The sequence below is a fragment of the Ambystoma mexicanum genome, chromosome 6q (genome assembly GCF_040938575.1).
Source record: "Ambystoma mexicanum isolate Mex_15411 chromosome 6q, UKY_AmexF1_1, whole genome shotgun sequence".
Classification (NCBI taxonomy): Eukaryota; Metazoa; Chordata; class Amphibia; order Caudata; family Ambystomatidae; genus Ambystoma; species Ambystoma mexicanum.
In genome coordinates this window covers 1,212,907,107-1,212,921,274 of record NC_090937.1, presented here as the reverse complement: position 1 = coordinate 1,212,921,274, position 14,168 = coordinate 1,212,907,107, and positions in this window count along the sequence as shown.

Here is a 14,168-nt window from a genome sequence, read left to right as displayed (position 1 = left end):
TGCCATTCATATACTGCCCCTCTTTGAACCTTCGCGTTACAACACTGCACTCTGTGTTCTTCATTTGGTAAATGCACCTCACGTTGTGTATTTGATTTTATTTTTTCTCCTTACCTCCCACATGCCTTTGTACACTGCACTGTATTACTGTTTTTAAAAATCGAATCTAGGTGGTTGTGCTTTCACATCTTGCATCCTTTTTGTGCTGCACTGCATTGTATTCCTGTTTGTAAATTCGAATCTAGGTGGGTGTGATTTCACATCTCGCATTCTTTTTGTGCTGCACTGCATTGCATTCCTGTTTTAAACATTTTGAATCCCTGTGTACACAGCATTGGATTCCTTTTTAAAAAAAAAAAAATATTTCATGCAACCCACCTATTTGCTCTGCATTTGTATTGTGCCCTCTTTATCTACTAGGTCGCCTTTGTGCTAGGGCCAGGACTGTGCCAGGCAGCCCCCCCCTTATTTCTCTTCCCTTCTCGCATCTATCCTCTGCCACTGAAATTGAATTCTCCATCTCGCCAATCGTTTCTAACTGATACACTATCACCTATCCTCCTTCTCTCACAAAATCTGGACTAAAAAGACATCATCGGTGCAAATCCTGGCCTTCCCATACACCTATGTCAATGCATCCTCCAGAGACATCTTCACTGATATACTCTTCTCTGTCCCCTCACCAGACCTATGAACTTATCATCTTATCTCTACTCTACTCTCTCCCCGTTCTCATCCTCTATCATTAATGGGGGCACCAAGTGGGAAGTGAAACAGTGGCCGTAATATGCTCTCTTTGGAGACAAACTGTTCACTATGGACGCGACTTCCCTCAACACTAACATTGTACATGAGGCAGGTTTGGAAGCCGTGGAATTGTTATTATTAAGATCTGTTAACTGCCAAGGGGATAGATTATTTCTATTGGCACTACTACTCTACTCACCAAGATGGAGACACCATTTATCTATCTATGTACGCCACATCGACAACATCTTTGGTTTTTGTACTGGACCATCAGAAGAACTACAAGCATTCTTTGATAGGATGAATGGAATGCACCCAAGGATGAAATTCACAACTTAAACCAGCAAATTATTCATCAACTTCCTGGACGTTGAAATCTACAGCAAGGAACATCATTTGGAAACAAGAATTTTCACCAAAACTACCGATTGGCACAGCCTCCTACTGGCCACCAGTTTCCATCTCCAGAGAACGATCGACAGTGTAGCACTGAGCCAGTCCCTCTGTTACAGAAGGAATATCTCTGAAACCAACACATATGAGCGTCAATCCACACTTCTACAAATGAAATTCAGAGAGAGGCTACAACCCAACATTGATTTTGAGTGTTGCGGATAAAGTAAGGTCAATTGATAGAGACATACTTCTAACACCCAAACTTCCTAAAAAGATAGAATCCCTTGTCTATGTGACCACACATTCCACCCAGAGTCACGAGATCAAAAGGATAATACGAAAATGGTCAATGTTACAAACGGATCCTCAACTACAACAATTATTTGAACAACCACTGACTTTCACTTACAGAAACGCCAAGGCACTGCGTAACAGTCTGGTGAGAGCAGAGATCTCAACACTACCCAAGTGCAAAATCCAGTTCAAAGGAACACTACCCTGTCAGAATTGTCAACATTGCAGGAACATCATACTAGGCAACAACATAGCACATCCACACACAGGTAGGCCTATCTGGCTTAAACATTCATGCACTTGTGAGTCAACCAATGTCATCTATGTGGCTACTACTATGTAGGGATAACGGCAAGAAAAGTCAAAACTGAGCACAAGTCCAACATACGCACTAAAAACCTTAAATCACTTGTGGCGATTAATTTTGTTGAAGCTACAGACTCTGTGGCCCGATTAAAATGTGTGATCCTCGAGCAGATAAAACTAGGTAGCAGAGGAGGTGATATTCAAAAATGACTATTGCAAAGAGAGATTCTATGGGTGGATCTCAGGGACTCACATAGCCCAAGAGGAATGAACTGTGATTTCGACCTAATGTGCTCTGTATAAAGAACTGTAAGCGTAACCCATGGATTTATTGTTGTCTGGAGTCTTTGATCCAATAAGCTGTGTACCAGAACATATTGAAGGACAAACCTAGTCCTGAGTCGCCGGACTATGACATTAGATTGTGAGTGGGGAAGCCCCATGAGGAGGTATTAACATGTTCCTGTATGCCTAGACTATTAGGTAAGCACAGACTGTAAGCTGACCATTACCCAAGAACCTATATGACCAACTTTCTTACACTAGATTGTGAGTGGGTTGACCCCATAAGGGGTGAATTGGAGACATGTCCCTGTATGTTTAGACTACTAGGTATGCACATGACTAACTCCTTTGGATCCAAAGTGTCCCCTTGGGGGGGATTGAATTCATTTAAATACTATCTGGTCCCTACACTATATGTCACAAGATGAATACCTACTGTCCTGTACACACTGACCCTCCCACTCCACTTATGCATACTGCGTGCAATTGACCCCCTATACATCGTGGGTGACTATTGCTCATCTGGGAACATATGAGGCACTTTCCTACCACTAATATTTATTCCCTAAGCTAAGTAGGAGTGGGGCACCCCGCAGAAGTAATTCTGCATCTTGTGCCACATGGCCTGCCCACTAGTGTTATGACCCTGGGACCATTTGGTGCCCAGTGAGCCATATCTACACCACGAAAATGTGAATTTTTAATATAGTCTGACTCAAGGACCAGACACCACCCTGGTATTAAAAACACATTCATGCTAATGTAATTAGTGGGGCACTCTGCACGGTATTAGTGGGGCACTCCACAGAAGTGTTTCAGTGTGGTTACCCCACGGGTTGCCCTTCATTTTGGGAATTGTTAGATCACCCAATATTATTAACTATGCAGCAATACATTTGGTTTTGGAAATGTTTACATTGTCAGCATCATTTATTTTCAGAGTGCTTTTATGGAGTACCTACATTGCTTTTTATCACATTCCATGACCCAGTTAGTTTGCAATGAAGCTATTGGATATTCCAATTACATGCAATCTAATCCCACACAAAGATGGCGGCTGTGCTATGTGGCACCGGCATACACGTGCGCCGGTATCATGACAACCGCATATCCAATGGGGAGCCGGCTGCGCATCTCCTTGACGGTCTGCTCCGACTCCCCCCTGTATCCGACAGGTAAGCGCCTTTAATAATGCGGCAGTACTTGTGATGGGGCCCGTGTTTAATATGAGTTCATAACCCATGCTTCACTTATGAACTATGTGAGCACCTATTGTCAATAACTGCTCACGCTAACTCGCTATGCATTTTACATGCCCGCATACACTCATACATCAGTGTATGATGTTATCTCTCTACATATGAACACTGACAACCTGTAACTAAGTTTACATGTCTTTACATTTGTAATATGGTAGATAATAACTCAATGCCTCTGTAGAAACATGGCCCTATGGATAATCCAAATGAGTTGCATGCTATGATGTATTAATACAATCTTCAACAGATTGCAATTCAGATATATTTCCCGCATGAAAAGGGAACTCCTGTCCATTACGTACTACACCTGGATAGCAGTATTTATTCCTATGCCCTTCCTACTGTGAAAGTTGTCAGCTAATTATTTGTTGTTTGATGAATGAACACATGATCGATATAGCCTTATCTCCTCTTTATCTTTACCAGAAAATGCAGTACTTCTATGACCGTACCCTCGACATCACCTGGCTGATACTATCATTACCTCCATAGCTGGGTAAGTCTTATGCTTATCTTTATTAAAATGGCAGAGTCTTATTTATACAACTATACGATTGAGACTAACACAGATTGTTTTCCCTGACAGGTAAGAGCCCACCACACTAATTTCAGTTGGACTCGTGAGGTCAGTACCACCAAAGTATATCTTTATATACATTTATTGACTATACAAATGGTAGGATTATACTGAGACTCTTTATATACAACCCCTTAGTTGTCTACAAGCAGAATACACTTTACCACTTACGAACAAATAGCTCCCCAGCCCCGAAGATGGAACTTTGAGATTCCGAAACTCGTTGGCAATTCTACAACCTAAACTGAACATTTTGGACATTCTTAAGGATCTGGTGGCTAATTGCCACAGCACTGACTTGTGTGAATGTTGTGGACACAAGTCATTACCTTAAACTTGAAATATGCGACTTGTGTGATTGTTGTGAACACAAGCCAGTACCCTACATTTGATGTATGCTATTTGTGTTTGGATTTACTTTGAAGACACTGATATAATGAACACTGAAAATAGTTTTGCTTAAGTGTTTCTTAAACACTATTACTGGTTTACCCTGACCATATAAAAAGATGCTTTTTTACAAACTTTGAGGATATGTATTTATTTTTGGAATATTAAGTCACTTGAATATTATTACTGAATGTGATTTTCTCTAAGGATTTTCCAACATTGACACTTGTACTACAATTTGATCTACTGGAATTGTTAACATATACCTACTGTATTGGTCCTCTTTGGGACTCCACTGATCATGGTGTCTCTAGAACTAAGACCATAAATGTGTTTTGGGACTATGTGTCCTCCAAAGAGTGGCCTTGAGGTTTCAACCCTTTTGCACCTGAAAGTACCAGACCTGCTCAGTAATCTTTTTAATGTGAGTTATACACCAATTCAATATATAATTATAAGCTAGTGCCTCCAACCCTCTTCTATAGAAAGTGGGAAGTCCTCTTGGCAGGCTTCTTCTCATCACACTGCATCATTAATGTCTACCACACTGGCACTATCCTGGTTCAGGGTCCTCAGGCCAACCTCTTTCTCTTTGACCGGATCCTGCCACCCCTCATTAACCTTCTTCCTTCTCCTTCCTCTCCTCCTACCTTTCCCTTTGTCCTCTCACCTCTGACTGAAGTTCCACACCCCTGTACTCCACCTCACACAACATTCAAAGGCAGTGATCATCTCCACCTGGCAACTCTTAACACCCGCTCAGCCAACAAAAACTCTGCTGACATCTGCCTCCTTGAAGACACTGTTCTTGACATTCTAGCTCTTACTGAGACATGGTTCAATGCCAGCTCAGTCACCCCATATGACTCAGTCCTACCAGACAGCTTTAAGATAATTCCCAAGCCTTATGATAAGATATGGCATTTATAACGCACCTATACACAAGTGTTTCAAGGTATGACACGGCAAGGGAGGGGGAACAGAGGGAAGACAGTGACAGCGATCCTACTAGGCCAGGTGTCATTCAGATCACACAAGTGCAGGGGAGAGGGCAAGAGGAAAAGTGTGGAGTGGGAGGAGGATGAGGACAGTGCTGTACATGGGGTAAAATAATACATAAAACAATGAAAGCAGTAGGGCCAGCTGGTGGCAATTGCAAGGGTAAGTGAAGACAACAGGTGTCAGGTGTTAGTAGGGGGACTGTAGGGATACAGGGAACAGTCCCCAAGTGTGAGGGTTGCCAGGGAGGCAGTGCAGGTGTGTAACAGGCAGGAGCTGGAACGTGGGCCCGAGATCAGAGGGTGGCCAGGTAACCCAGTACAGTTTCAGCCAGGGATTCAGCAGGGTAGAGGAGGAGAGAAAGCAGAAGCAAAGAGGAAGGTTTTGAGGTGCTTCCAGGAACCAGAGATGGCTCTCCTCAAGTTTCAGGGAGGCTGTTCCAGAGGGAAGCTCCAGCCAAAGAAAAAGATCTACCACCATCTCGTTGCTTGGAGAAGAGATGGAACCTGGGTGAGTTGGAGGCAGATGAACAAAGAGCTCCAGAAGGAACATATTTAGGAGGAGAGAGTTGAAGGTATTGAGGCTCCTAGCCCCAGAAGCCCTTGTGGACAATGCATAGGCATTTTTAACTTAATCCTCACAGCCACTGGGAGCCTGTGTAGAGATTTCAGTCCTGGAGAGATACAATACCTGGGCTTAAGGCTAAGGACAAGTCTTGCAGTCCTATTTTGGATGAGTTGCAGAGGGGGGAGAGTAGAAGCAGGCAGATTTAGAAAGAGGCTGTTGCAATAGTCCAGCCTAGAGAGAACCAGAGCTCTGGAGACAGTGGGCCTCATTACAACCCAGGCGTTAAGGGTTTAACGGCGCCGTCGGCGCCGTTAACCCTTAACGCCTGATTACCATTTTAACGCCTGCTTTTAGCAGGCGTTAAAATGCAAGGCGCTAACCCGCCTTGGTGCTAATTAAGGCACCGTAATTTACGGTGCCGTAATAAGCGCCTTCCCCACTCCCATTATGCCCTATGGGGCAAAAATGGGAATGGGGAAGGGTAAATGGGGAATGGGGATTTACCGCCCCACTCACCTTGGAATGGGGCGGTAAATCCACCATCCACCATGGTGTAAACAGAGTTTACACCATGGTGGTAAAGTAGGGAATTTACCGCCTGGGTTGTAATGAGGCCCAGTGAGCTTCTGGGGGAAGGAGATGAAAGGAAGAATACCTCTGAGCAGGTTCGGCTGGTAGTGTGACTTCTTAGAGACAGAGATGTGAGGAGTGATGCAGAGTGTGGAGTCGAAGTTGACCCCAAGGTTTTTAGCCTCACAGATGGGAGCAGGAAGAGGGATAAGAGAGGCTGGCCAGAGAGTGACAGGAAAGGAGGGAACAGGTGTGCCGATGAGGACAATCTCAGTCTTACTAGCATTAAGGCAGAGATCATTGGTGGCACATCACTCCTGGATAGCAGACAGACAGTGGTGAGATGGAGCAGAGGTGGGTGAAGGTATCCCGAAAATGAGCTGAGTGTCATCCGCATAGCACTGAAAGTTGGGGCAGAGAGCAGCAATGCGGTAGGCAAGTAGTGCCAGGTATTGGTTGAACAGCTAGGGGGAGAGGTCAGACCCCTGGGGGACACCACAGGTAGAGATAGAGGAGAGGAAGGACCCAAGTTGGACCTGGGAGGGTCGATCAGAGAGGAAAGAAGTCAGCCAAGCCAGGGCCTGACCAGTGATACCCAGGTTATCAAAGAGACGATTGAGCAGGATGGAATGTTTGACCATGTCAAATGCAGAAGAGAGATGAAGTAAGATGTGGACATGGTTTTGGAATCAAGTTTGGAGAGCATGTCTTCACAAGTGTTCAGGAGAGCAGTTTCCATGCTTCTGGCAGCTCTGATGCCAGACTGATGGTCATGAAGAGAACCAACAGATTCAGTGTGAAGTTTGAGCTCAGCAATGGCCAGCTTTTCAAGGAGTTTGACTAGGAAGGGAGTGATGGAGATTGGGCGATAGTTAGCCAGGCAGGACGGGACGGCATAGGGTTTCTTAAGAAGAGGGTGCACAAGGGAGTGCTTCAATGGGGATGGGAAGACTCCAGTGGTGAAGGAGTGGTTTCAGAAGTTGGCCAAAGCAGGAGTCAAGGAGTCAATGTGGTCCTTGATGGTTTTGGAGGAACAGGGAGGAACCAGTTGTGATGAGACTTTCATAGATTGAACTTGTCTAGAAACATCATCTGGGGAAAACACGGGAAAGGCAGAGAAGGAAGGAGGAGAGGTGGCTGAAGAAGGACCAGAGGAAGAGCATGGAGTAGAGGGGGAAGGGGTAGAGGAAGAGAGGACAGGATGTACTGAGTTTTAGAGATGAAATGAGAAGCCAGAGCCATGCAGAGGGCCTGGGAAGTGACAAGAGATTTAGAGACTGTAGCATGATTGGCCAGTACCTTGCAGATTTGAAAGATTTTGGCTGAGTTGTTAGATGCCACAGAGATGCAGGCTTGGATGTGGGCTCTCTTCTTGGTGCAGGCAGAGAGACGGTATTGCCTTTGGAGCAGGTGGCAGGCCAGTTTGTCAGAGGATGAATCAGAAGCATGTCAGTTTTGCTCAGCCACCCTGCAGTTGCGTTTGAGGGTGACAAGGTCTTAGTGGTACCAGGAATTGCATTTGGCTTTGGGCTTCAAGCGGATCCTCATGACAGGGGCAAGAACATCGAGAGTATCCGATATAGCAGACTGGAGCCTGAAAAGGGCTGTGTCAGAGTGTGAGTCAGCCAAGGTGGGAGGGGGAGTGAGTAAGTGGTGGCGAAATAATCAACTGACACACGCTTCATGGGTCAGATAACCAAGAAGGTGTGTGCCAATGCAGTGATTGGCTAAACCTGGGGAAGGAGAGGGTGAGCTGGTAGGAAAGGAGAAAGTGATCACTCCAGGAGAGAGGAGTGGTGAGAGCGATAGAAAGGGGAAGGTCTGAGGATATCAGAACATCCAGAGTGTGCCCTGCAGAGTGGGTTGGGCCAGAGGAGACCTCACTGTGCTGGCGGTGGGGTTGCCTTAATCTTCCCTGAGTGGGTTCCTTCTTCTATCTCACACTAAGCCCTGCTCTTCCTTTGAGAGCCTGGCATACAAATTGGTTATCTCTCCCTCCTCCACCCTGGCTATTGCTCCCATTTACCGGCCTCCATGTGCTACCTCCATGTTCCTCTCTGAAAGGGCAGATTTGTGTTCCTCCTTATACTCAAGCTTCTCGAACCTGCTGCTCCTGCGTGACTTTAACATCCAATTGGAATCCCATGGCACAGCATCCACTTTTTTCATTGACCTCTGCACCACTCTATCCCTCTCCATTCTCCCTTCCGGTTCAACCCACTCTGCTGGACACACTCTGGACGCCCTCATCCACTCTGACCTCCCTCTCTCATCTCCCCTATTCACCCCCCTATCTTGGTCTGACCACTCTCTTTTCTCCTCCCACCTAGGTCCATATGGCCGTTTCCCTTGCCATCACCCTCATTGAGGAATTTGAGGGATACAATCACCTATTCGCTCTGTATGGATGAGCAGGTTGAGGCTGTCTGTAAAACAGGCCATTTTAAGCTTTGCATCCTTCGAAAAGTTCTTCCTTTTATTCTGGTTAAAGGAGAGTTCCGGGACTTTTTTTTTATTGTCCCTACGGGTCGGCCATGTGTTTGTAAGCATAAATCGGTAGATCGTAGGAAACTTTCCTATGGACCTTACCCGACTTTTCGCCCCTTATCGCACTCGAAATCAGCCTCCATTTTGTGATAATCCTATCATTCCGCCGCATCGAGCTGGCTCACCTGCCTTTGCGGCACTAAATCAAATCCCCCGCCCCTGAGCCTGACATCAGCAGACGCGTACTGCCCATTTCAAGCACGTCTCGTGTCAACAATCGCTGCGCCTCAGCTATTGACGTGTTGCCATGGAAATGGCAGGACGCCTCTTTCCCCAATAAGTATAAACAGACCGTTTCACAACATACAGCAGCAGATTTTCGATTCCATTCCTCTCTCTGTGTTACTTTGAGTATTCTGTGACTCGTTTCAGTGCTCTGGTCAGCTACCTTCGCCGCTTGTAGCCCGTGTGAACAGATACCAGTACCACCGCTATAAATTATTTTACTATCTTTACCGCACAATGGCCACAATAATGCCGTATATGTACGAGCCCGAGTACACCGAGGAAGAACTACTGGAAAGGCAAGCACGGGAAAACGATGGGGATTCGGACGGCAGTTGGGAGGACCAGTCAACGGATGAAGAGCCTGGACCATGTCGCATGGACGGCGTCTCCACCTGGTGCACGTGCAATCGGTGCGAGCTAATGCCAACTGAGGAGGAGAACTGCTGCTGCCGTGAAAATTCCGGGTGCTTGGCCTACATTTCGGAAAGCGAGCAAAGTCAGCAGGAAGGCGAGCAAAGTCCGCAATGCATCACCGAGCTGCCAGAGTTCAGGGAAGCCTGCCTCTCACGGACAGTGTTGAGGATGATGATGGTGCTTATGCACGAACTTCGTGGCACTGTTCGTCCGCGTAATCCGAGTAACGAGTAAGTATACTCTGTTTGTGATGTCAGTGATGCCACCACTATTTCATGGTCGTCTCCCACATATAAAATTACATTTACATATCATTGGAACGCATGTAAATTGGTTCCATATAGTGCATTTTCTAGATATAATTTTTTTCTAAGGAAAATGACATGTGTTACCTGAATCGACATTGATAAGAAAGTTTGGTCAGTTTAATACAGTTTGCATCTTTTTTTTTCACAGGTGGTACAGGCTGGTGGCCTATCGTTGCTTCACTTGGTGGCTTCACGGGAGGCTCGGACACCGCGTTTGGAGAGTAATACCTGCCTGTGCGGTACTTGCCATTAGACAACATTTCCCCAGTGACAGTGGACAATACCGCGGATTTTCCCTCGATGTGCTGCAACCTCAACTTTACAATGTGTAATGTTTATTATTTATGTTTAATTAAAATCTAAAATAAAGCCCAACATATATTTTAACAATGGTTGTTTTGATTTTTTAAATGAATCTAGTGTATATTCTCCTGGGAGGGTGAGGTATTTATAAACTCACCCCCCTGCCTTCCATGTAGTAGATCCTGCAGCCATCCTCTTACATTCAGTTAGATGGCCTCTCCTTGGTGAGGCCCTGCGGCAAACGGGTCTTGTCTGCACGACCACCGCCCCGATCCACCCCCCGCCTTATCAAAGGCAGTTCGCACCGGGGTACTTGAGCTGCTGGCAAGTGGAGCTGTCAGGGAGCGATAAAGGCCAAGAGGTGCCAAAGACCATGTACACTTCAAAGTGGTCTATAGAGCATGGGTTTGTTGTTCCCATGTCTACCTCCAGACCCCGTGTCTCCTGCCAAGCATCCCCCTCACGCTGGACGGCCCCCTGCAATCCACATAAGTGTGTCTCCATTCACGAGTCTTCCTGTGTCTTGTCTGCACGACCACCGCCCCGATCCACCCCCCGCCCTATCAAAGGCAGTTCGCACCGGGGTACTTGAGCTGCTGGCAAGTGGAGCTGTCAGGGAGCGATAAAGGCCAAGAGGTGCCAAAGACCATGTACACTTCAAAGTGGTCTATAGAGCATGGGTTTGTTGTTCCCATGTCTACCTCCAGACCCCGTGTCTCCTGCCAAGCATCCCCCTCACGCTGGACGGCCCCCTGCAATCCACATAATGCCACGACATATACACGTCATTCATTCACAAACACACCCCTGGTTCGAATTCTTTATAACCCACTTCATATTTCTAATGAGAACTTCTTTGCGCTTTGCTAGTCAACCCGTGAAGGTGCTGGTTATCTGCTCTTCGTCTCTGTGAACTTCCGTGACCACTTTGAGCAAACTCGTCAGTTTGCAACCTGTGAACTGCTCCCTGTTCTACGACAAGAAACTACTCTGATCCCTGCATCTAACTGTTTGTTCGTCAAGGTAAGTCCATGTACCATAATCATTTTGCGTCCAATTTTTTAATTTATATCTATTTGCTAGTAGTCATCAAATTGCATCCATGTTTTCTTTTCGTTCACGACAGTACATGCAAGGAACTAGTCACATGTTCTGAGTTTAGTCAAATTACTTTTTCTATTTTTTGAAAGTTATTGAAATACTTATCCGCATGTGAATAACGTGTATAGTTCCAAGAACCAAAACGGACCTTGCATTGAACCTTTTATGTGTCATTTACTGTTTTAACACATTGGTATTCATAGAGAATTGTTGATCTTTACTTTTCAGAACTTTCCATAATGCCTGCCTGTTCCATTGGCGGTTGCCCTTCGAAGACCCATAACAAATCTGAAGGTACTATAATGCATGTTTTCCCTAAGACAATAGATCAGATAAGAGAATGGGTCCGATATTGCGGATATCCAGCCTCTGAGCTAGAAAGTAGAGTCCTAGAAGTCTTTGCGGACAAGAGGGGTGATCGATACCGCATCTGCAGCAGGCACTTTAGCCCAGACATGTACTCCACATCATTGCTAATAAAGAAGAAAACACCGCGAGCGAGGCGAAAATTGCTCTCAACCGCTATTCCCACTCTATTCGTCCACATCCCTCCACTGGTGAGTCAAGTTTACGTATTTATCTCTCGGCCTTGCGGTAGTGTGTAGCATTAGCTAACAATAATTTCCCCATTTATGTATCCACTCAATATGAAGGCGGAAGATTCTCCATCCGTGTCGTTATTGCAGTCATCAGCCACTTCAAGCGCCTATCGGGTAATCTTACTTAGCTATTCTGACACTGACTTGTTTTAGGCATGTAAATCAATAGTTTTAATTGATCGTGTAATTATTTTACCTAATGGTACACCCTTGTACTCGTCCTCTAGTCTTTGTTTTCAGTTATAATTATTGTTATCCAAAATAATGCAAGTACTGTCTTTCAGGGAGATGCTGAGGAGTCCAACGCATTGACGACAACCGTAGATGTCACTCAGATGCTCGAGGTACGTTTCCGGACAGTTCCATCGATGGAGATCATCAGATCTTGCATTCTTGTAGCGTGATTGTTACACACAATGTTTCTTTCGTTTTTAGCCATTGATATGTCCTTCTGTCGTCGCCCTCCTATTTGTCTTCTTTTTTCAATATTGTGTTCATTACTAATGAAAGTCCTATGTTTCAGGGAGTCGATGGAGCATTAGTCCAAGTAGAAGGGGGAGCATGCAGTTACGGGTCGGCGCAACAGCTTGCAGAAGTGTGCACCGCAGTTACATCGTCCCTTGATGTTCTTATGCATTTCGAGGTATGGATACTGACAGCTCGATCAAGCGAAATCATATGACGTGATTACATCCGCTATACTTCCTTCTTTATTAACGCAAGTACTATGTTTCAGGGAGATGACGGAGCTTCTTCTACAAGAACATCACCCCTAGTAGTTGATGCAGATCTCTGGGTGGTGACACTTCCAACGATCGAGCAAATCGAATCATATTTACATATCCATTATTTATTTTAGACAACTGATCATTTGTGCAGGTCTATTTAGATGAGCCGTTGACGCCTGCTCAAAGTTTATGTTCTTTTTAACAAAATAGAAAAGCATACTAATGCAATTACTGTGTTTCAGGGAGTTGCTGAAGCGTCATCTTCAATAATATCATCAATGGAAGTCTATGCGGAGCCCGAGGTATGGATCTTGACAGTTCAATCTAACTAGATCAACAATGCGTGAACTATTGTCGTTTGAATGTTCTACACAATGCGTTCATTCGTGTTTTGCTATTGAGATGTACGTATGGGTATTGGTCCCCAAGTACATTTTGTGTTTTCAATATTATTATACATACTAATGAAAGTTCTATGTTTCAGGGAGTCGATGGAGCCTCAGTGAGTGATGGATGTGCTTATCATGAAAATATAGTCGTTGCAGCGCGAGAGGAAGTGGAGACATGCACACACGAGTCGGAGCAACAGCGTCCAGATGTTGAAGTTCGAGGCAAGAAAGTTTCAAAGAAAAGAAAGCAAAAGAAGGTTAGTGTCCTGTTCACTATATTATGTTGTCTTTCACTGTCAATAGTTCAATACTGTAAGTTGTGTTTAAACTGAACATCCCTTTTCTAATCTGTCCTCTAGTTGCGAGTGGGTGTAAGAACTAGATCTACACAGACAGTGAAGCGAACGAGAGATGTTGCTTGTCAAACCTTTTGGCAGGGACTTGAGACTGGAGATGCATCGTGCCAATGGGAAGAATATGAAGTGATTGACAACGGAGCTATACCACCACCAGCCATTGATAGTGAATGTCCTCCTGGTAGTTTGGATGCAGTCGGAGATCAATTCACAGAATCCACACCCGCAAAAAATAAGAGCGCGCGAAAGTTGAAGACATTGTTTTTTTCTCCCATCTCCGGACAAGGAACAGATGTTGCAATGGAAGAGAATGACGTGGACGACAATGAAACACCATCAATATCACTCAGCATAGCGGAAGACGATATCAGAGATTGTACCTTTCATGCGAGTGACATGTCCTCAACGTTACAGGCCGAACCAGCTGGGATGCAGAGTGACAGTATAAGGAAAGAGGCCAAATTCATTGTATTCGATAGCTGTTTGATGGATATTATTATGATGATGAAATGTGGGCATTCGGTTGGTGGGGAAGTATGTGGGGAGCCATTGATTAATGTGACTCGTGCAATTCGAGGCACTAACCTTAAAATACATGCCACCTGTACACAATATCATCCGTTCGCATGGTCTGCACAACCCATGCTGGGGCAACTGCCAGCAGGCAATCTACTTTGTGCAGCGGCCGCACTTTTTAGTGGTTCAAGTTTTAAAAAGTTACAGTATTTCTTTCAGTTTGTGGGAATCCATTTCATTGCGAAAAGTCAGTTCTACAAATACCAAACCGATTATCTATTTCCAGCCA